The sequence below is a fragment of the Cupressus sempervirens genome, chromosome 1 (genome assembly GCF_028749045.1).
Source record: "Cupressus sempervirens isolate cs-2001-9-10 chromosome 1, ASM2874904v1, whole genome shotgun sequence".
NCBI lineage: Eukaryota > Viridiplantae > Streptophyta > Pinopsida > Cupressales > Cupressaceae > Cupressus > Cupressus sempervirens.
Genome location: NC_143118.1, coordinates 45867357 through 45892809, shown reverse-complemented (window position 1 = coordinate 45892809; position 25453 = coordinate 45867357). Strand labels below are relative to the sequence as shown.

At 34.5% G+C, this 25453-nt stretch overlaps 1 pseudogene; it reads left to right on the top strand.

Annotated features, from left to right (window-relative positions):
- Positions 1–25174, top strand: part of LOC149576091 (putative protein phosphatase 2C 55) — a 117611-nt pseudogene extending 92437 nt beyond the window's left edge.
- The last annotated feature ends 279 nt before the right edge of the window (positions 25175–25453 follow it).

Genomic DNA, 25453 nt, shown 5'->3' with positions numbered 1-25453 from the left:
CAAAATAATGGCATCCTTGAATACATATTACATTCCTGAATTTATAAGAAATCTTCTCCTCAATTTGTGTTGAGAGTGAGAGATATCTTTATGCAATCATATGCTTCTAAACTAATAAAACAAATCTATTTATGTACAAACTGACTCTCTAATTGGTGCTAAGTATGACTTCATCCATATTTACATAATTAATTGGATGCATGAGCCTTTACATGTCTTAAAAAAGAAAAAGAATGAGAAAATAAGAAAGAGAGAGACAACGGTCGATGTAGGAGTGTTTGGAATTGCCAAAAATAAAAGCTCCATCTTCACTAGGCATCTGTCAAAGTTTAACTACAATCAAAATGTGTTTTTGATGCATGGGAAGCTCTAGTTTTAGAGCTAGAAGTTAACTTTTAGTGCAGCTCTAAATTCTTCAAAATCTTCTAGAACACCACTAAAAAAGTGCACCTACACACTTGGCACACCAATGCACCTCAAAATAAAGTTCTAAAAATTGCAAAATTTTACTAAGTGTCAAAATTGAAATTCTAGCTTTTGGATTTTGTTCCCCTTTATACTAGAGCTATGTCTAGGTATTTTACCCTTGAATTTCTTGATGATCTTAGAGACTTGAGATGCATCTAGAAAATCTAATGTTTCATATTTGTCTTTAAATTTCTACGTGTAGTTGCCTATGTCAATATGAGTCTTTGCAAAATCTCTGAGTTTTACATCCAACTCTAACAATGCCTCTTCTGTTCTAAATGTTTGTCTAATGTCATCATCATTGGCAGCTTCCTTAAAAGTTTTTCAAAATTGCTCCACTACTACCTCTACTAGTATTAACTTCTCACTAGAATCATCCTAAAAAATGTCTAAACATGCATCACTATAATGCCTCTCTGCCTCCAAAATTCACTCTTGGGTTTGATCCTTGAGCTTGAGAATCTTTGAGTGTAATGTTTCCATTACATTATTGCCATCCACAATTTTCTCTATCCAATCATCTATTTTATCCAACTCCTCAACTGTATACGCTTCCACCAACATCTGATACCTTTGTTCTTTGGTAGATTGTAATGTTTGCAAATCTTTGCCCTAGGTATGTACTTCATCCATTAGACTAAAATCTTGATTCAAAATGGCAACCAGCCTATCCATATTATCTTGCATGTGATGTAGCAACTTTAGATTTCCTTGTATAATTTGTACACCTCTCTCCTCAAAACTTTCTCGCCATTGCTGACAAGCTTTCAAAAATGGATGTAATTGGCATATACCCCTATCTGTCCTCTCAATTTCTATGTTCAAGGTTTCCTTAGGGTTTGTGGGTTCTAAGGGACCAACAAATTCACTTAAATATCCTTTTAGGATCTTATTTTGTTGCTGAAGTGTTATTAATTCTGCCCCGTCCTATTCCAAGATCCTGAATACTTCTTTAATTCCTATTGTAACCATCAACTTAACAGTATACAAGGTAGGTTTCCCAAGCATAACCTCCCTAATTTGATAATCCCATAGAGTTAATTGTTCAACGTTTGAATGTAGAGGAGGGATAGCCATGTGAGAAAATAAGTCTTTGTTCTGATCACTCATAATGAAGGCTAATGCCCATGCACCTTTTGGGGATGATTTATGCTTCCTTAGGACTTCAATTAATTCCATCCTATCCTCTTCCTCTATGGTGAATTGCTACTTCTTATTTGTTATTACTTCATTCCTCAGCCACCTTGGGATATGTTTCAATGAAGATTTTCCTTTTGAGGATGAAAGAGTTTGCTCAACTATACTCTTTCCCTTATCTCCCCTTTCTAGAGTCCTCTCCTTTTATATGAGATCTACACTAGGAGTCTCTATGTTTGTAGAGTCCATAGTCCTTACCTCGGTGTCCTGGGAAGTTTTCTAAGGTTGTTCACTTATTTACCATTCCTCTAACACTTCCTCAGTGGATGCTTTTTGTGGCTCTTCCTCTTGTTCTGGCTGAACCTATTCTCCTTTGGTGCTTGGAGGAAGAGGGGTAGCCAATCCCTTGTCTACACAAAATGTGACTTGCATTGGGGATGATGGAGCTACCTTGGGTCCTTCTGGTTTGGATAGTAGCTAACTCCAATCCTCCTATAGAGTTTGACTGGTTAGAATATCTCTAATTTTATCCTCAACCAATTTAGTACCTAGGAGCATGAAATCAAATTATGACATATGAAAGACATTAGTGCCCTCCACATCCTACTCATCTATACACTATTGCATTTCATTTTATAATGTTGTGGTCTAAATTGATTGCTCAAGAATAGATGTCAGTGTGATTGTGGAGCTTCTTCTCCTTTTCAAATCTGTGGTTCTTATGAGATGAGTCCTCTAGGTCAAAGATAAATTATCCTCTTCCTGCTTATTGTCCTCTTCTTCTACTTCTTCTAGGATAGATTCAAGGACTAATGGGAAAGGAATCACTTTGCTAATGACCTTTTGTCTCCTATTTACTAAAGTCTTCACTTTTCTTTTCTTAGGAGAGGAGGGAGACACTTTTACCTATTTTTGGGGTGGAGACACTTCTTGTACTTTAGTTTCTACTTCTCCTTGGCCTTGTTTAGTTGGTAGTACTAGAGGATCATCTTGGGCTTGTGTAGCTTCCACATTCTCTAGCCCTTGTCTATTTTCTTCTTCCTACTATGGAGGTGCCTAAGTCACTTCCTCTTCTGGCTTGGCCTATTGAGAAAAATTTCTCTTCCTCTTTCCTTTACCCTTTTGAGCCCTATAATACCCAATAGGTCTATTAAGTTTGGTGTACTATCGCTGGTCTTACTAGGGATTGAGTTATGAATGTAGGTACTGTCACATTAGCTCCTCAACCTTTAGCTGGGTGGGCTTGCATGTGAAAGACCACCATTTGAGAAATTGGATCATGTTTGAAAGGTCTCTTGATCCAATCCTTTTTTAGTTTAATGATGTACCTCACCCTATGATTAGTGTCTAAGTTCTCTTCTTTATCAATCTTGACATTCATGATAGGCTGGTCACCAATATTATGCCTATTAAACAATGGATCGAGAAGATTCTTTGTATCTTGTTGGATGATCTTCAATGTAATATTTATCTTCAAAGAACTCTCTGCTAGATATAGAGTCATCCTACAGTAATTGCTTATGTAGACATCATAGTCATCTGGTGCATTCATCCAGTGATCCTCAACCATATCCTCATGCTAAAATATCTTTCCAGCTAGTTGTTACACTCTTCTAATGTTATCAAAATAGGGCCAAGGGGAATTATATTCTTCTAAAAGATATTGATCCCATTCACACTCAAAAGATAAAATGTCTTTCCTTCAAACCACATTTAAAGGTCCTACAATAATAGGCCATATCCAACATATTTTGTGTTGCTTCCTAATTTTTTCATACATGGACAAGAGTTGTCGAGTGATCTCTAGTAGAATGAGTCTATCACTAGGATACCTAGGGAGCTTTTAGGGTCAATTGTTGTACCCACTAGCCTCAAATATATAAATGTTCAGAACTAGATGTAGTAGGCTCCAACCACTGATATCTTAGTAGTTGCCTCTCTTAACATCCTCCTCACATAATCCCCTTCAATGAACTAGATTGTTGCAAATATAACTGCATCATTCACAATCCTATATTTCTTATTTTTCTCTAAAAGCTTCTTCCTTACTAGCTAAGGATATACTATGTAGGGCCATGCATTTTCATCTTGCATGCTACCCTTCTTATAGAGCCTTGGATAATTTTTCACCCTTGTAGCTAAAAAGCACACCAAGTATGATTTCATGTAAAATTTTCTCTTATTCTTCACTACCACTAGATGCTCACCCAAGTTCTCACTAATAATAGAAGCCCAATCAATTGGCATCTTTTCCATCTTGATAGTCTAAATGAAATGGACCATCCATATATTCAAATTTCTAGAAGTGGGAAAACCCATGACTCTACTCAAGAGTATGATTGAATATCCAATATCCTCTTTCATGTAACCTCTTGTCATATCCTTTTTTCTTTCTTTTCACCCTAGAGGATTCTTCTTGATGAGGTATGATGAATGAATGATTTCAAAAGCTTCATCCACATGTTCCCTGTACCATCTCTTGGCTAGGTGATAAGTTAATTTAATAAACTACTCTACCCTTGGAAGATGGAACACCTTCTCTATATTTTTGGGTTGGAGATCTAGGATGATCTCTCCAATTATGCTCTTCACAACCCTTTCTTTGGGAACATATTTCTCTACTAATGTCATGACCAATTATAAGGACTATATTAAAACTAGATGGGATATTGCATTAACTAGTCCTGGTCAGATTAAGGCAGATATCATTGAAGACCTTTCTGTGGGTTTATTGCATAATGTTAGGAATGCTCCCAAATTTGTGTGGCCTAGTTCAATGTTCAAGATTTCTAAATAGTCATCTTAAAAGCCTAACTTGGTTGGATCACCTTGAAACTTAAACACTACAGGATTCGTAACCATCTTTTCTCCAAGGGAGGATGATGGAGAAACCATTGAATTTGCACAAAAAGAGTGCATGTTAGTCTGAAGTTGATAGCATATCCCTATAGTCAGATTACCATTCTCAGACTTTGCTGAATCCTTCATTCTTAAAACTTTTCTTTCTTTTTTATTTTCTTTTTGTATCCTGACCATGCTTAGACTATATGGCCAAGACATTGGTGTCATTTTAGATTCAATTTTTTGTGAACATCCCTTGTGTTCCTCTTTTAAGAACTTTTTTAAAACTCGCATGCCAAATAATGATCTTAGCAATTCCTTCGAGAAGATCCTTCTATTTGAACTAGTAGGATTTGGACTGTCCCTTGCTACCTTCAACCTTGGTCCAAAAAAACCTAAGATAATTGATCTTTAAATTTACAAAGTGTTGAGGACTTGTTGATCTGCAATTCTAAATTCAAGATTGAAAGTCCCCTATTATTACAAGTAACATCCTTTCGTTAGTTGGTAAAGGACACAAAATCATAAAAAATATTTTGACAAAGAAATACCTCTTCCCAAAAATTAGAACCAAAAGAGTAATTAGTAAGATACATCAAGATAAAATATCAAGTACACCTAGCCCCTAGATTGATGCAACTTTCAAAACAAACACATGACTGAAAGAAAACAAGCAACCAAAATGAAGCACACATGTAGAAATAAATACACTTGCAGAAAATAAAGTTTTTTTTTTTTGTGTTCTTTTAGGCTTCAAAGTAACACTTCAAAAATTTCCCATTGACTAGAAACAAAACCAATTCCCCCTATAAGGAACTCAACCTAAAAGTGTTTTCTCCCAGAATTTCTACGTTCTGATAAGGAACAATCCACAAGCATCAAAACTTAGTGTGGCTGCTTGGCTTTTCTTTTGCCTTGTCCCAAAGTAGAACAAGGTTGCATATTCTAAAAGACTTTATCTTGGCCCTCTTTCCAAACCACCTCTTGATGATAGCTTGATGTTTTTGCATATGCTCCAAAGTAGCTATCCATTTTTCATCAATTTCTAAAAGATTCATCAACCTAATTTGTACTCTATTAGCATCTTCGTCATACCCACTCATGAATTTCAAAATAGGAATCTTGAGGTTAAGTGGAAATATTGTCTCTTGTCCATAGACAAGCAGCTATGAAGATATCCCCAAAGTGTTCTTGACCCTAACTTGGTTTGTCCATAGAGCATATTTTAGTTGTGTATGCCAATCTTTAGGATTCTACTTCAACAAACCTCTTATTACCATGATCAAGTTCTTGTTTGTAGATTTAGCCACACCATTCCTTTTGGATAATAATTTGAAGAGAACTTGATAATGACTTGAATTTCTAGTGCCCATTGAGTTATGAATACTGATACAAAAGTTGATCCATTATTGCATACTAGGGAGAATGGTATCCCAAATCTAGTGACAACATGTTCTTCCAGGAAGTTCGTAACCACCTTAGCCTTGCAATTTCTAAATGTCTCTACTTCTATCCAATGTGTACAGTAATCAGTAGCTATGAGAATAAAAGTGTGTCTAGTTGACGATGGTGGATTGACTAGACTAATAAAATACAACCCTCACTTTGAAAAGGGGCATATCTCAAATACTGGTTGTAATGGCATTGCAAGATGTCTTTCTCTGTTAGCACTAGTCTAAAAAATATGACAACTAAGCACATGTTTAAAAGTATCTTTGAATATCATGGGCCAAAAATAACTTGATCTTAAAATCATATGAGTAGTTGCTTTTGTTGAACCATGTCCTATACCATACTTATTGTGAAACTATTCCAGAACTTCTTTTACATCCTCATGTGCCAAATATTTTAGGTAAATTCCTTCATAGTTCTTTTTGTATAATTTTCTATCATGCAACATGTAGGATTTTCACTTCAAGTCCCCTATGCTATGAATATTTCATTCAATCGGGGTACTAATTTTGTAAAAGATAATAAAAAATATATTGGTACTAGACATCTGTTATTACTCCTTGATCAATATCCACTTGAGATACTTCAATGTTCTTCTGATCTTCCATATCTATTTCACTGTCAAATCTAAATTTATTTTCATCTTTGATTTGGTTATCCAATATCATTTTTGATAATCCTTGGCCTCTTACCAACTTTATGGGTTGAATTTCTAATTCAAATTCTTGAAGTACTGCCATCCATTTCCCTCATCTTTCACCAAGTTTATTTTGCATCAATAACGTCTTAACTGTTGGATTAGGAACAATCTAATATACCTTGCTCCTTAGAATATAATGGCAAAACTTCTTTACCACATTGATTAGAGAAAAATACTATTTATTGAAGTTAGAATAGTTTAACTCAGCACTTTAGAAGGTAACTCATAAAGGCAATAGGTCTTTCATCTTTCTTTTCTTTCTTATGCATTAGAATCCCAACACATGAGTGTTCTAAAGAAAAAGAGTATATTTTGAAAGTAGTCCATAGTTAGGACTCACTAGTATTGGGGCCATGGAAATGGCCACTTTGATATCCTCGAATGGCTTCTTAATCTTGGGAACCCATTCTATTTTAGCTCCCTATTTTAGTAAATAATTAAGGCACTAGTACATTTGCACTTGTTTTTCTACCAAAATTTTCAACCAAAGCTATGAATTCTTTTTAAAAAAAATTTGATTCCCATGTTGGTTGAAAATAAAAATTATATGCCCAATTTGGTCAAAATTTCAACCAACTTAAGTTTTCCCAAGTTGGTCAAAATTTTGGCCAACTTGAAAATTACATTATGTAATTATAACAAAAAAAGACCTTATGTTGAAAATCACAATTTTGTTGGGGCTTCATTTGCATGGGTAGTTTTTTCGAGGCTTCTTGCACGCATCAGGTAGTAGTTTTGTTGGGGATTCTTTTCCATAATTATGATTCTCATCTTTGTTTCAAGTGATTGAAAAACTTTACCGATTAAGGTGGTTTCCTGTTGATGGTGTTGGTGCTACTATTATCTCACTAACAAGAGAGCTAGCACTTCAAATGTTTAAGGTGTTATGGAAAGTGGGAAAGCACCATACTATAAGTAGAGGCCTTTTAATTGGTTGGAAAAAAGATGTACGCATCAAAAAGGAAAGGGTTAATGCCCTCAACATCTTGGTCTACACACCAGGGCATTTTCTTCAGCATATGGATGAAACTCTCCTCTTTGACTATTCATAGCTCCAAGTTACAATTTGTAAGTTCTCTTTAGACTATTTATGAAAAGTTTGCAAATTATAAAGGATAAGAAAAAATACTTGATTTGCAAGTTGTTATATCACTATAATGGGGATGAATTTTAAAGAATTAAAAATATTGTATGTGTAATTCTAGGTAGGGTTATACTTGTGTAGCAAAGATGTGAAGGCTCACTGTATGTGTGTAATGAACAAGTTGCATGATAACTTGTTGAATTTAGGAATTATACGACTTGGTTTCTAATTGCTTAACTTTAAGAAAAGCAGACAGGAAAATGTTATAATTTTACCTAATATCTCTTTATCTTTACGATGAGCCTATTTTGATATACACTATACTATTTGTGGTTAACAACAGGTGTTGGTGCTTGATGAGGTAGATCGCATTTTGGATTTGGGATTCTCAAAATCATTGAATGCAATCTTGTCACAACTACCAAGAAAATGCAAAATTTTCTATTCTCTACAACCCAGACAAAATCAGTCCAAAATCTAGCAAGACTTAGCTTAAAAGATCCAAAGTATATAGCTATCCATGCTAAGTCTATAGTAGCTACTCTAACATACCTACAAAAAACTGGAATAATTATTCCTCTCTCAAAAAAACTTGATATGCTATAGAGTTTCATTAAGAGCCATCTTAATTCAAAGATATTGGTTTTCCTTTCAAGTTGTAAGCAGGTTAGATTGGATAACTCCTTGCACCACTTTTGTAATATTCGGTTACCTAAATATTTGTCTGGGATAGAGTATGAGAGCTTAATATAGGTAACAATAAATGATGTGATTCTATTCCAATAATTTGATATTTGGTACAAGTTAAGTTTGTTTATGAAGCTTTTAAGAAGTTACATCTCGATGTCCCAATAAAATACCTTCATGGGCACATGAAATAGACTCAATGATTATTGGTACTCTACAAGTATACAAAGGAACAACAATCTATTATTTTTGCAATTGATATTGCTTCAAGAGGCTTGGACTTTCCATCTATTGATTGGGTTGTTTAGTTAACTTTAAGGTAGAGGCATAAATGCCTTTCTACCATTTATGTGTGCTGAAGTGAATGCTTGAATTATATGACAATTCTACATGAGAAAAAAAAACTATTCTTGTATGTTGCATTCTATGGCACTAATTTCTAGTTTTTCATTTGTAAATTTAAGGTGGATTTCCTAGAAGATGTACCATCTTAAATTCATCGTGTTGGTCATACAACTTGTTTTATAGCTAGAGGTCATTCTGTTGCATTCCTAATGCCTTCAAAATTGAAAATGTTGAACAAGATCCAAGTAGCTAAAATACCAATTAAAGTGATTAAAGTGCATTGTTTATGATGGAAAGATGAAAGCAGTTTCCCATAGAATTCATTATTACACTTCATTTTTCAAATTTCTACATAATATTTTCAATGTTATACGTCATATCGAAGATAATGTGTTGTTTATCTATTTTGGGTGACCACGCAGCTAAATGAAAGCAAGTTGCAATCTATATCAGGTCCACTAGTAGGAAATCTATCAAAAGATCAAGATCTAAAATACATGGCACAATGGGAATTTGTGACATATTTATGGTCAATCCATTTGCATTCTAATAAGGAACTTTTTTATGTCTCTAAATTACCCATAGAGGACTACTTTGTCTCTTTAGGTCTCCCAACTACTCCTCAAATTTATTTCTTAAAAAGACATGGAAAGAAACGAACAAACATGGGGGCTGAACCTAAAAAAGAGATTTAAGAGGGAGAGGGAATTAGTGATGATTATGGCAGTGTAGATGATGACAATGAAGAGGTCTTAGTAAAGGTAGCAAGTGGAAACCCAAAAATTAAAAAAAAATCATTCTAAGTTTTTTAGGGATAAGGATGTTGATATTCCATCTATAGAGTATGATAAATTGATGTCCAAAAATGAGGATAAAGGGGAAAAAATATTTTTTTGACCCAAAAGAGAGTAGTTGAAGATAGCGACACCAAGGCTACAAGGTATGTAAAATTGATGCAGGAGCATCCAGAGGTATTAGGGCAATCCTGGGTCACCCAAAAAAAATCTACTTAGACTTAGTTTCTGTTTCATGTCTTTACATTTTTGGATGCCCATTTGGCTCAAATAAAGGTTCCAAATCTCATAGTTCAACTACCAGTGTGTTTGAAAATCCCAAAAAAATAGGAGCATGTATTTGGGCCATCATTTTGGTAAACTAGAAGGTGTGAATTGGCCAGATGAATGTACTCATGATTTAGAGCATTCTAGAAAAAGAATAAGGTCAATAAGCCCCACGATTTGAAAGTTATAGCAGTTTTTCAAGTTTTGGAGACCTCCTAAGAATGCTTCAAAGTCAGATTTGGGGCATTAAATGACCTCAAAAAGGGTCAAAAAATGGGGGATGAGTGAAGCTGGTCCATAGGGCTATAGAGCACTTCGAGAGCTTTCCAAAAATGTAAACGGTTTGTCAATCAGAGCTACAGTTCAAAAGTTATGCCTCCCGGAAGTTCGGTTACCGTTTTTGGATTCTTCTAGATTTGCACCGACTTCTAATGTAGCTTCCGAAACCTTCTATTTCGTCGGTGGATGCCTACTAGCACTTTCTAGAATGTACTCCTAGTCCTTAACCCTTTGGGGTCTATTTAAGGAGATTTCTGGCATTGTAAAAGGCAGTTCGGAGTGGAGTTTGAGAGGAGGTGCTAAAAGGAGAAATATTCTCCAGATTTATGCTATTGTAAGCCCTTAGGGCATGTTCTGAAGTTTATTTTCTCTATACTATTTGTACCAGCTTATTTTCTCAGTTAATATAATTTCCCTTTTCTGTTGTGTCCATTCTATTCTTGGGTTGTGTCTCCATCAAGTGGTATCAGAGCGGGTATTCCTGAGTGTGTAGATAGAGCGCCGACTGTGAGGCAGTTTGCACTAGGACTGTGTGGTTGTGGGTTCAAGTTAGAAGATGCCTCCACGAAGAGAGCATGGTGAAAGGGCTAGAGCTATTGATCCTGAGGAGGTTAGAGCCCTCCAGAGGTAGGTACAAGCATTGCAAGAGGAGCTTCATAGAGGAGAAAATGTTGCCGCAGGTGACAATAGTGAGGATGACAATGAAGAGGAAGTAATGGGACTAGAAGAGGAAGTTGATGGGGAAGTTTTGAATCTTGTAGAGGAAAGGCTTTTTAGGGCCATTACTAAGTTTGGGAAAAGACCTACAATTGAAGTGGGTATATTTTCAGGAAATCTGAAACCAGATGAGTTGATCGATTGGATCAATGAACTGGAAGAATACTTTGAGTATGAGGATATAAGGGACTCAGATAGGGTTAAGTTTGCAAAGGCCAAACTGAAAGGCCATGCCAAAATTTGGTGGCAAGAGGTTCAACTGGAAAGACTTAGAAGAGGAAAGGAGAACATCACAAGATGGGATTGCATGGTGGACAAATTGAAGAAGCAGTTCATTCCTGTGGACTACGAGCTTGATCTGGTTAAGAAGATGCATGGGTTAAAGCAAGCAAGAAGATCAGTCCAAGAATATACAGAGGAGTTTTATCGACTCTTGATTAGAGCAGGGCATGCAGAAGTAAATAAGGAGAAGGTTTCTCATTATATCAATAGGTTGCGACCTAGCATCCAGGAGGAATTAAGTCTGGTAAGAATGACCAGCGTTGAAGAGGCATACCAGTTTGCCCTACGAGTTGAAGAGAAGCTGAATAAAAGGTTTGAAGGAAGACAAAGAGGGTGCGGTCAAGGAGGAAGGGGAAGCGGTAGATCATCTAGAGGCCGCAATGAAACTCAAAAGAAAGATGAAGATGTGGGTACTAGAAAAAACCAAAGGAATGAGGGTTTCAATCGCTCCCATGATCAAGACTTTGGAAATCAAAGAGGAAGAGGTAGAGGACATGGACAAGGAAGAGGAGGCTTCCATGGTACCTGTTTCCATTGCAATGAAGAAGGTCATCATGCCTTTGAATGCCCTCAATGACAAGGAAGGACAGATAGGAGAGCTGAGGGCAAAGCTAGGGTTGCTCATGTGGATGAGGATGCACAATCATCACATTTAGAGGATGCAGAAAGAGGAGAGACCTTGGTAAATGAAAGATTCCTACTAAATGGTGAGAATGAACCATGACAACGAAGGAGTTTGTTTCATACCAGATGCAAGTGTGAGGGTAAATGTTGTGACGTGATCATTGATGGTGGTAGCACTGATAACCTGGTATCAGAAGAGATGGTCTCTAAGTTAAAGCTTAAGAGGGAGAAACATCCCCAACCCTATCGGATTTCTTGGGTAAAAGATGATCATAAGGTCCTGGTAAGTGAACAATGTTTAGTAAAATTCAAAATTGGGAGTTACCATGATGAAGTTCTCTATGATGCTATTTCGATGGATGTTTGCCATCTATTGTTGGGTAGACCATGGCAGTTTGATAGACATGCAATACATGATGGACATGCAAACACATACTCTCTGACAAAGGATGGAGTTTGCCACAAATTGAAGCCCATGAAAAAGGAAGGTGAAAAGGTATGTAGCAGTGCTAGGATTTGTCTTGTTGATGGAAGGAATTTTTTAGATAGCATGAAACATTAGCATATGTGCTATGCTTTGATTCCTACAAAAGATAAAGAAGGTAGTAGTGAAATACCATTTGAAGTTTCAAATTTACTAGGGGAATTTGGAGATATTATATCTGATAATGTTCCAGATGGATTGCCACCAGTAAGGCAAATCAGTCATCAGATAGATCTGATTCCAGGAGCTAGTTTGCCTAACAAGGCTGCTCACAGGATGACTCCTACTGAAATAGAGGAGCTAAATAGACAGGTTTAGGAGTTGTTGAGGAAGGGCTTGATTCGAGAGAGCCTGAGTCCATGTGTAGTACCTACAGTACTTGCACCAAAGAAGGATGGAGTGTGGAGGATGTGTACAAATTCTCGAGCTATAAATAGGATAACCATCAAGTGCCGGTTTCCTTTACCAAGGATGGATGATCTTATGGATTGCTTGAGTGGAGCTCAATACTTCACAAAGATAGATCTGAAGAGTGGCTATCATCAGATACGAATTTGAGAAGGAGATGAGTGGAAAATAGCCTTCAAGACCAAGGAGGGTCTTTATGAGTTGTTAGTCATGCCCTTTGGGTTGACGAATGCCCCAAGCACCTTCATACGGCTCATGAATGAGGTACTTAAGAAGTTCTTGGGAAAATTTGTTATTGTCTATTTGGATGATATTTTAATTTTCAGCAAGACTTTGGAAGAACATTTGCTGCATATTCGTAGTGTCCTTGAAAGGCTAAGGGAAGAGAAACTGTTAATTAATCTAAAGAAGTGTGTCTTTGCAAAAAGGGAGTTAGTCTATTTGGGATTTGTTATATCACCTGAAGGTCTCAAAATGGATCTAGAGAAGGTAAAAGCCATCTTGGAATGGCCTACTCGAAGGTCTACTACTGAGGTAAGATCATTTCATGGTCTGGTTAGTTTTTACAGGAAGTTTATTAAGAATTTCAGTGGCATATGTGCACCCTTAACTGATACAATAAGAGGGGATAGAAAAGAGTTCAAATGGATTGCAGTAGCTGCGAGAAGTTTTGAATTACTGAAGAAGAAGGTGACTGAACAGCCTGTGTTGGCACTTCCAAATTTTAGAAAAGTATTCCAGGTGGATTGTGATGCTAGTGGTAGTGCTATTGGGGCTGTATTAAGCCAAGAAGGTAAGCCTATTTCTTATTTTAGTGAAAAATTGAATGATGCAAAGAAGAAGTATTTTGTTTATGATCAAGAGTTCTATGCAATAGTTCAGGCCTTAAAGAAATGGAGGCATTATTTATTGCCAAAGGAATTTTTTTTGTATACTAATCATTAGGCATTACAGTACCTAAATAGCCAAGGTAAATTGAATCAAAGGCATATGAAGTGGGTAGAATTCTTGCAGAGTTATACATTCGTGTTGAGGCATAGAAGTGGAAAATCTAACAGGGTTGCAGATGCACTAAGTAGGAGACAGTTGTTGCTTACAAAATTGCAGGTTGAAGTAGTTGGGTTTGATGAACTCAAGAATTTGTACCCCGAGGATCCTGATTTTGCTGAAGCATGGAAAGCTTGTAAAGAACCTGTTGCTGTAGATAGAACCAAGTGGTTAGACTATTTGATTCAAGATGGCATGTTGTTCAAAGGTAGTCAATTGTGCATTCCAAGGAGTTCCATGAGGGAAAATCTTATTAAGGAGAAACACAGTGGAGGGATGGCAGGACATTTTGGTCAGGATAAGACCATTGCCATTCTTAGAGAACATTATTTTTGGCCTCAAATTACATAGGATGTGAAGAATTTTGTACAGAGTTTCCAGGTTTGTCAAGTTGCCAAGGGGTTTAGTCAAAATACTGGCCTATATCAGCCATTGTCTATTCCATCAAGGCCATGGGAGGACATAAGTATGGATTTTGTTCTTGGATTGCCAAGGACACAAAGGGGTAATGACTCAGTATTCGTGGTGGTTGATAGGTTCTCCAAAATGGCACATTTCATTCCATGCCACAAAACTCATGATGCTGTCCATATTGCAGACTTGTTTTTCAAAGAGGTGGTAAGACTACATGGTCTTCCAAGGAGTATAGTTTCTGATAGAGATACTAAATTTGTGGGGTATTTCTAGAGGACATTGTGGAAGAAGTTGAGAACAGACTTGAAATTCAGTTCAATGCATCACCCACAGACTGATGACCAAACAAAAGTGGTAAATAGAAGTCTGGGCAATTTGCTGAGATGTTTAGTTGGAGATAAGCCCAAGGGATGGGATTTGATTCTACCACAGGCAGAGTTTGCTTATAATAACTCTGTAAATAGGAGTACTGGAAAATCACCATTTCAAATTGTATATGGGAATAGCCCAAGGACTGCACCAGAATTGAGGAAGATAGAACAAGGGGAGAGGACAAGTGTTGAAGCTAAGGAATTTTCTGAACACATCAAGTGTTTACATGAGGAGGTTCAAGCACACATTATCAAGATGAATCAAGAGTATAAAGCTAGGGCTGATCAAAGGAGAAGACATAAGGAATTCCAAGTAGGGGATCTAGTCATGGTGCACTTACAAAAAGAAAGATTTCTAGTTGGTACTTACAACAAGCTGAAAATGAAAAAATTTGGCCCCTGCAAAGTTTTGAAGAAACATGACTCAGGAAATGCATATGAGGTGCAGCTGCTAGATGGTATTCACATTTCTCCCATTTTCAACATTGCAGATTTAACATAGTATCATGATGATGGTGCAGATGAGGAGCTGGTTTTAGAGCCATGTCCAATTCCTACTTCTATGAAGGAGGAGATAGAAGACATTTTAGATCATCGTGTGGGTAGGAGTACCAAAAATAGTCAGTATGAAGAGTATTTGGTCAAATGGAAAGGACGGCTGATCGAGGACTCAACTTGGATTTCAGCTGTTGAGGTTTCCCATTTGGGATTTCCTCTACCATCCATAAAGTGACAGGGTCACTTTTCAATCTACCCTGGGTGTCTGATGTAGGAGCATCTAGAGGTATAAGGGCAATCTTGTGTCACCCAAAAAAATGTACTTAGACTTAGTTTCTATTTCATGTCTTTACATTTTTGGATACCCATTTGGCTCAAATAAAGGTTCCAACTATCATAGTTCAACTATCAGTGCGTTTGAAAATCCCAAAAAAATAGGAGAATGTATTTGGGCAATCATTTTGGTAAAATAGAAGGTTTGAATTGGCTAGATGAATGTACTCATGATTTAGAGCATTCCAGAAAAAGAATCAGGTCAATAGGCCCAACGGTTTGAAAGTTATTGCAATTTTTTGGGTTTTGGAGACCTCCTAAGAATGCTTCAAAGTCAGGTTTGGGGCATTAAATGACCTCAAAAAGGGTCAAAAAATGGGGGATGATCAAAGCTGGTCCATAGGGCTATAGAGCACTTTGAGAGCTTTCTGAAAATGTAAACGGTTCGTCAATCGGAGCTACGGTTCAAAAGTTATACCTCCCAGAAGTTCGATTACCGTTTCTGGATTCTTCTAGATTTGCACCGACTTCTAATGCAGCTTTCGAAACCTTCTATTTTGTCGGTGGATGCCTACTAGCACTTTCTAGAATGTACTCCTAGTCCTTAACCCTCCGGGGTCTATTTAAGGAGATTTCTGGCATTGTAAAAGGCAGTTCGGAGTGGAGTTTGAGAGGAGGTGCTAAAAGGAGAAATATTCTCTAGATTTATGCTATTGTAAGCCCTTAGGGCATGTTCTAAAGTTTATTTTCTCTGTACTATTTGTACCAGCTTATTTTCTCAATTAATATAATTTCCCTTTTCTGTTGTGTCCATTCTGTTCTTGGGTTGTGTCCCCATCAAAAATGGATATATTTTAGGTTAGGGAATTGCATTTGCAATTTTTATTTATACTTTGGCACTTAAAATTTTTCTTAAATATTTTATAGTCTAGCAACAAGGGTCTCAAAGAAAAAGAAACTCAAGATTAATGTCAATAAACTAGTTGGCCAGCATGTTGTCTATGATGACAAAGGGAAACTAATGGCTCCATTGGTAGCATTTGCAAATAGACAAGCTAGTGGTGTTTAGGAAAACTAGATTACAGGTATGACTTTTAATTTTATCAACATATAATTTAAGATATTATAGGTATCATTTTGGATAAGTGAAGTTTGGCAAGTTGCAGACTACATCATACCAATTTAGTTTTTTGATTTGGTATGATTTTTCAGCAGTCAACTGCATAGATTTTGGTTAATTTACATTTTCCCACATTTCATTGGATCAAATAAACATGGTTAATCCAGATGGAACATTGTTCATATATATTCTCTTATGCTTTAACTTTTTAAGGGAATATAGATAAACATTTGCCTTTAAATACTTGAAACTAATTGAATTAATATGAATTCATACTAAATCTTGCTTAGCATACAGAACAACTTGGGATTATTGAATACATACAACCACTGCATATAATTGTCTTCTAGACATGCCATAAAAATTTGATATAGAAACTAAAAGAAAAAATTATGCCAATAATTCACCACTGGTATGCATTAGAAATCTTCTCAACCTAACACATTACCTCCAAAACCAAGAAAAATTGAAGATTGAACAAATGAACATTGGAGCAAGAATTTATGCTTCCTTTGTGAAGGGCCATGAACTCTTGGACCATATATGCTTGGGTGAAGGACAGATATATTACATTGAAGTGGTGTTAGATAAAGACTTGGACTCATAGGATGAAGTTGTGGCATTTGAAATTTTTATCTAACACCACTTCAATGTAATGTATCTGTCCTTCACCCAAGGATGTATGGTCCAAGAGTTCATGGCTCTTCACAAAGGAAGCATAACTTCTTTCTCCAATGTTCATTTGTTCAATCTTCAATGTTGCTTGGTTTTGGAGGTAATGTGTTAGGTTGAGAAGATTTCTGATGCATACCAGTGGTACATTCTTGGCATAAATTTTCTTTATAGTTTCCATATCAAAATTTTATGGCATGTCTAGAAGATAATTATATGTAGTGGTTGTATGTATTCAATAATCCCAAGTTGGTTTGTATGCTAAACAAGATTTAGTATGACTTCACATCAATTCAATTAGTTTCAAGTACTCAAAGGCAAATGTTTATCTATATTCCCTTAAAAAGTTAAAGCATAAGAGAATATCTATGAACTATGTTCCATCTATATTAACCATGTTTATTTGATCCAATGAAATGTGGGAAAATGTAAATTAACCAAAATATATGTAGTTGACTGTTGAAAAATCATACCAAATCAAAAAACCAAATTGGTATGATGTAGTATGCAACTTGCCAAACTTCACTTATCCAAAATGATTATAGGACATAATAACCCAGCCAAAATAACCCTAGACAAAATAATCTAGCCATAATAACCCAAGGACAAAATAACCCAGGGTCATAGTAACCCAATCCAAAATAACCTAGAGTCAAAATAACCTATGAAGTGATTCACTAAATCCTCTATGCCATCCCTGAATATAATTATTAGTTTTGGGAAGATCATCCTGAATAGCTAAATAGTGATGCAGAGCCACACCTTGGAAAACTCAGGAGGAATCAGTCACTCAACTGAGTTGCTTCAAGGGGCATCAACAACCTTCAGGATCACACACTAAAACCAGATTCAATAAACAAAACTTTGAAAATAAAATCCCCAAAATATCTTCTTTCTGCCTTCAGATAGACCCGCACTTAGATATGAATAACTTTCAAACCAAAAAATATTTACTCAATCGAACCATTGATATTTGGCATAACTAGGTTTCAAACAACATATAAAAATTTGAGAGAAATCTAATTGTTCAAACCCGAGATATTGACCCTGCATTAGAGTACATTTTTTTTGAAAATAAATCCCCGAAAATATCTTCTTGCTGCCTTCAGATAGACCCGCACTCAGACATGAATAGCTTTCGAAACAGAAAATATTTACTCAATCCAACCATTGATCTTTGGCATAACTAGGTTTCAAACAACATATAAAAATTTGAGAGAAATCCAACGGTTCAAACCTGAGATATTGACCCCACATCAGAGTACATTTTTCTGCAATTGTTATTCCCTAAACTGATTGCCATGAGAAATATATGAAGCATAACAGTAGAACCATAATCTTGAAAAAAAAACACAGGAGACCAAAGGATACATAAAACTTCCCATTCCTCCCCAAGTTTGAATCATTTTTTACATAAAAGATTGACTTTTTTTAATAACCAAAGTTTGACTGGTCTTGCTATCCAGTAGTAATAAAAACGTTTTCTTTTCCATCTAAGAATAGGAATCTAAAAGACATTTTACCATCAATACCATGTAGCAATCATGGATATTCTTGTAACTGGTAAGAATAGGAATCTGAAAGATGCTTTACCATCAATACCATGCAGCAATCATGGAAGATCTTCTTACATATCAGATTGGCTTTTTAAAGAAAACCGACTTTCCTCCAAATAGAAGGAATATGAAATGGTTTATTTTATTCCATAGCCATTTTTCGTCATTATGAACACTCCTAAAATTGCCACCAACTTTCTAATGAGATTCTTTGAATTATTGACCACATGGCATTTCTATTACTAATTTTATCCTTTCTAAAACCGACACTAACATCATTAACCCTTTCCTCTAACTCTCTAACATATCCGACTAAAAACTATAACATTTATTTAATAAAACACCTAATTCTATCCACTAAGACATAATCCTAAATTATTAAAATTGACCATTTAAAATATATGGAGAATCTTGGACCTTTGAAATCATTTAGTAATGAGATGCGCCTGCATCAAATAGTAGTTCCACATTGTGATTGGAAACTTGGGTGATCGTCTATTGTCTTTTCTAGTTAGTCTTCCAATCCATGTGTCTTCAAAATAATCAATTATGGGTTGCAAAGTCTCCTCATGTTCTATATAATAAGGATATTGTAGAAGTATTTCAAATGTGTTGATTACATATATTTGAGGCACAAAATCTAATACAACCATTTTTTTGATCTCAAATGAAAATACTTTATCGACACTATAATGTATTTATAGACCTACTTCTTAAACTTTCCTCCATAAGCACTAAGAGAAATGGAAAAGACATCCTTGAATAGTGATATTTGGAAAAATTTCAGAAATAGCTCCCTTGAAACCTAATTCAAAGTACTTGTGTATAAGTGGATCTTGTTTTGTTGGTCATAAGAATATAGATGAGTGGAAATATTGCATCATTTTTCAAGCCATGAATTGTGTACAACTGCTGAAAATTACTTGGTACCATTTTAAATGTACCATCACTAAACCAATTTTATGATTCTTTTAGTAGTTGTAAATTTTGTGTGGTGGTGAATATTAAAAAATGATACTCATAATTACTATCATGATAAAGAATCTTTTCCCCTCTATTGGTAATTGTATATTCAATTGGTAAGATAAGATCTCTCGATGTTCGAGGATTTGGTGGTGGTGCTTCAAAACTTATTATTTTCCTTCAAATAATTTTGGATAATGCATTGGTTGATGGTATTACTCCTGCTACTAGTAATGAAATATTGGAACATGTAGTAGAAATGATATTTCTTGTAGAGTCTTGAGTCAAGCATGCCATGTCTTTCATTTCATTCAACTTCTATTTCACCGTGATCATCTCAATTTTTGGAGCATGATTATGTCTTGTACTGCTAATCACATCACCATATTTTGTTTGTGTTGTAGTATAGCACCGACTTGAACATTTATTTGTAAAATATTCTGCACAACACCAGATCATTTTATTGATACCTTCTTGATGAAGCAAATATGTGTAACCATTTAAAATGAGTAATTTCTTTTTTTTTGACTTGTTAAAAATTGAAGAGGCATTGTATATATTAAAAATTATGAAGAATTTTTTGATTCCCTAAAAGTATATTTAATTTTGTATAATTTATAGAAACCCCTAGCAAAATTTAATATAATGTTTAAAACATTATATTAATTTTTAATTTTTTTTATTTATGAATTTTGATTTCTCTTTTTCTTATCACTCCACACACTCTTCATTCTTCTCCCCTTCTTCCTTCCTCTACTTCTCTAAGTTCTTAATTTTACCACTTTATATATCCTCTTAATGCCTCTTCATAATGCCTTTTGACTTACATCTTTTCATAATAACTCTTATTTAGCTTATTCTCAAGAATTTGTCTTTATTTTTATAATTATTTACCATTTTATAAGTTATTTAAGCATATTAAAGATGTTTTAAGGCTATTTTAGGGGTATATAATGGAGATATGGTCTAAAAATGACCTAAATATCCTCTATGGTGCCTTACAATCCCTTTTTAAGCATACTATCTTGATCTAGAATGACTATGTGTTATTTTGTCCATGGGTTATTTTGACCATGGGTTATTGTGACCCTAGGTTATCATGTCCTTGGGTTATTATGGTGGGGTTATTGTGTCTAGGGTTATTTTGGCTGGGTTATTATGTTTGACACCCTAGGATGGAGATTCTAAGTAAATTAGTTCAAGCTTTTTGGCTTGTTCAAAGTCTATTGCAAATTGTAACAATCTTCTTTGTGTTGTACTATTTTTGTTGTCGGATTTGAACCTGCACTCACAAAAAAAGGGGAAATATAGTTGTGATGTATGGGGGCTTGCCTAAGTCAAATCCAATGTTGGTGTTCCCACCTCCACAACAACTATTATGATGAAAATGTGTGTCGTAGGGAGGATGGTGATAGAGAAATAATGAAATATTGAAATGAAATGATTATACCATAGATATGGAACCTCCCCATGAAATTTTACCTAAATTTGTGGATATAATGCTTTTTATGGAAGCCCTCCAAGTGTAAATGCAATAGCATGTCAAACATGAGTCCATGCTTAAAATGGAGAATGCTTGTAGCTTGTTGCAGAATATGTTGATAGCTTAGAATTAGAATGTTGTATTAGATTAATAAACTCTTTAGAATTTCTTAGACATCATGAATAATAGAAGTTTTTCTTTTATATAGAGATGATAAGGTATTTTCAAATGTATGTTAACAACTAACAATCTAATGCAAAGATTGAGACAAGATCATGAATGGTGGAGGTTGAAACTCACAAATCTAGTAATTAGGGGCCCTTTTGGAGGGAAATGAACCAACAAAATGGGAAATGATGTGTCAGGGTGAGAAATAGAAGACTTAGGCACATAATTAACTTTTGATGATGATAAAGTTGCAGGTTTAACAATAAAATTAAAAGGTAACATAGATGATAAGAAGTTTTAAAATGATCTATAGAGGAAAGAACACTAAAGCAGGTTCCAAGCTAAGTGTAAAGTTGTGAAGGGTATACAATTTATGACAATAAAAGGCTTGGCGAGGAAGAAAAGCTTGAAGATAGAAGAATTTGAAAGTTTAAATGCTAGTCATTCCATGCACCAAAATTATCAAGAAACTCAACATTATAATGTTTGCATTCTCTAGAGGAGTATTCAAAAGAAATATTAAAGTATAGAATTTAAGTTCACAGAAGATGGAAATAGGTGTCCTCAAAGGGATCTCAAATTAGCTATACAAAGGTGAAAACAAAGAGGATGGAGAGAATCATTTGTAGTGGCAAACTATAATATTTCTTCTAAAACATAGCCAAGTTAAGATTCTACAAGACCATTACAAAAACTAGGGTTAGGAAGTTATCTTACCGAGTATTAAATCCCTTGCACTATGCTTGAATATTAATACTACAACAATGAAATAAGTATATACATATATATGTATATATATATATATATACATATATATATATACATATATATACATATACATATATATATATATACATATATATACATACATATATATATACATATATATACATACATATATATACATATATATACATACATATATATACATATATATACATATACATATATATACATATATATATATATATATGTATATATATATGTATGTATATATATGTATATATATGTATGTATATATATGTATATATATGTATATCTATATATGTATATGTATATATATGTATATATATATATGTATATATATATATACATATATATATATATATATATATATATATACATATATATATATATATATATATATATATATAACCATGAAATAAGTATATACATATATATATGTGTATATATATATATATATATATATATATTGTTAATAACTCATGAATTAATAAAAAGACATGTAGATGTATTATATACTTAGAAATATGGTAAGAAAAAATTTGTAGCATATTAACTTTTATGGGCCATAACTATAGTAAGGGATGAATAGCAAGATATGATGAGGTGCCCTTTTTGTCACAGCTCTAGGCCCCAAGGTGGATTCTATGTCCCTTGGCCCCATACCTAATTAGGTTGGTGTACCTAGTAGAATCATTATGCCATTCTCCTTCATCATTCTATCTTAGTCCCTCCACCACGGCTAAGGTCCTTTAGCTATTGTATAAACCCTACCATATAGGTTGGGGAAAGACTACAATAGGGTGCCCTAACTCAATTCTAGGCCCAGGAGTGGAACCTCTTATTCCTCTCAGCCTCATATTTTAATGAAGTGGTGTACCTAGTGAAGCCCCTCCATTCTCCCTTACTACCCTTTTCTCCCACCCCATGATTATTGTCATTGGATTGATAAACATGCTTTCACATCATACCGGTATAGATTACAAATGTTGAATATAGTAACATAGATCTAATTATAGTATGTGAATTATGGTCTTACTGTATACCATGAATATCTAACATAGAGCCCTTTGTGTCTTTATGTCTATCTTCTAGATGTGTGTGTGTATTCCATTTGATTAGTGCACAAACAAACTTTAATTTTCATACATTTTATCTAGATTGATATCATATCAAGAAAAATAATTTACCAACTAGATACATTTATGTACAACCCTACTTATAAACAACAATTTGAATAACTTCTGTTCAAACTTTTAAATAGAAAAATGAAGATCTTGTGCTGTGAAATCAATGAATTAGTCTTAACTTCCTTTCTAAAGTCATGATACCTTTCAGTGATCTTCCTTAGACTTCCTCACCATTTCATGCCATGGTCTACTACCAACTTCCTTTGATGCTAATAGAGTTGGATATTTCCAATGCATTTATAGTTGCCCTTGGTTGGGGAAGAGGCACATCCTTTCCCATGGGGTTTTATTTAAATCATGCCCTTTCTTAAAAGACATCAATTCATATATGATTTCTTCATTCTGTGATGTCTAATTGAATTACATGCTTTTAGTAATAAAAATAGAGTAAATTAAACACTATAGTCTCGATGAAAAATGGTAGAGTATCATCTAAAATATTAGTCTTCTTAATCCCTATGCACATTTTCCAAAAGCTTTGTTATTTTATAATCACTATGAATTGTGGCATAGCTTGAGAGTAGATAAGGCATGTATATTATTTTTACAAAATTATTATTCACATATGAAACTTAAGCTTATTTATTTTTGTTGGACACATAGATTATTTGTGATCAAATTGGTCTTCAAGTTGTGGTGTTTTTCAACTTCTATTGGATGGTTTCATATATTTTTGGGATGCTTTTAGAAATTCCCTACTTGTTGATACATTACATGCAATATATATGCCCTAGATAAAAGCTTTCCAGATATTGATCTTATCTGTTAGCTATTCAAATAACAAAAATATTTCTTAGTAGAGTAGTCCTTGTGTTCTGTATTTTTGCACCTTCATTTATATATCATTTTTTTGTATTAGATCTGAGTATCAAATGACATGTTTCTTGATAAAGTTTCAAAAAAAATTGTAAATATGCATTACTATGTTGTAGTCTTGTTCATGGTCTCTTATGCTTAATATTCGGGGCATCTGTGGACAATAAAGTTTTGAAATTGGTTTCTAGATCACACCACCTTCCACATCCAAACAAAGAGGATAGAGGTGGAGCAGATGCTCACTTTATCCTTATAGAGGAACAAGCTATTGGGGTTGCTGATGGAGTGGGAGGGTGTGCAGAAGTGGACAATAATGTAGGAGATTATGCTAGAGAACTCATGGCAAATGCTATTGATTCCATTGAAGGGGAGCCTCAAAATTCAATTGATCCTATTAAGGTGTTAGAGAAGGCCTATTTGAGTACAAATTCACAAGGATCCTCTACTGCTTGTATTTTAGTACTTTTAGATAAGGTAACAAAAAATTCCCAAGTATCCTACATTTTTTTATTTTATTTGTTATATTATCCTACATATCCTTTTTAGTTTTTGTCATAAATGCTTCGCATCTTTTATTATAAAATTATTTGTAGATTAGAATCTCTAAGATTCTTGTAAAGAAAAAATTGCTCACAACTAGATTTATTGATATAGACTTATTTACTTCTTCATGGTTCTAAGTAAGTTTTCTTTTATACCTATATATATATATATATATATATATATATATATATATATTCATTAATTTTCATTTCCAAGGACTTTGTGCAGCGAATCTAGGTGATAGCGAATTCATCATAATAAGAGGTGGGCATACACTATTAAAGTCCCCTATTCAACAACATGGCTTTAATTTTTGTTTTTATCTTCCAAGTTTTGCTCAGGTAATGGAAGCATATATTATTTGCCTTTTGATTCACTGTATTAGACTTGCAGCTCTACTTGTATACCTAATATTTAATTACACTAATTTAACATATTTGGGAAGCATGCTTGCAGACCTTCACCATTAATGTGACACATGGAGATGTTATAATTGTTGGTATGGATGGACTATTTGACAAGTTGTATGATGGTGAATTGAATGTACTAGTCATTGAAGTAGTAGGAGATAACTTTGGACCTCAGACAACTGCCAAAAAAATTATTGTATCTGCAAGGTAGCATACACTAGACAAAGATAAAGATACTCCTTTTTCTTATGCTAATCAAAGAGTAGGATATTGGTATAAAGGGGGGAAGCTGGATGAAATTACTATTATTTTTTCATATGTCACAGTTGTACATTGAAGAGTTGTGTTTTGTTTAAAAGTCAATATTCATGATGACATGGATAAGATGATGATTATTACTTGCTTATTTCTTTACCTATAAAGAGATGATGTAAAAATATATTAACTTCCTTTACCAGATTGGAAAATAAGCATCTAATCAACTTCCATTACTTGAGGAATTTTGTTCCTGAGCTTTGCCTAATCCCTAATGAAACATTCTTATGAGAAGGCAACATAATTATCACTTTTCCACTTCCACTTCTTATACTCCTCCACAACTTCTCAATTTGTCCCT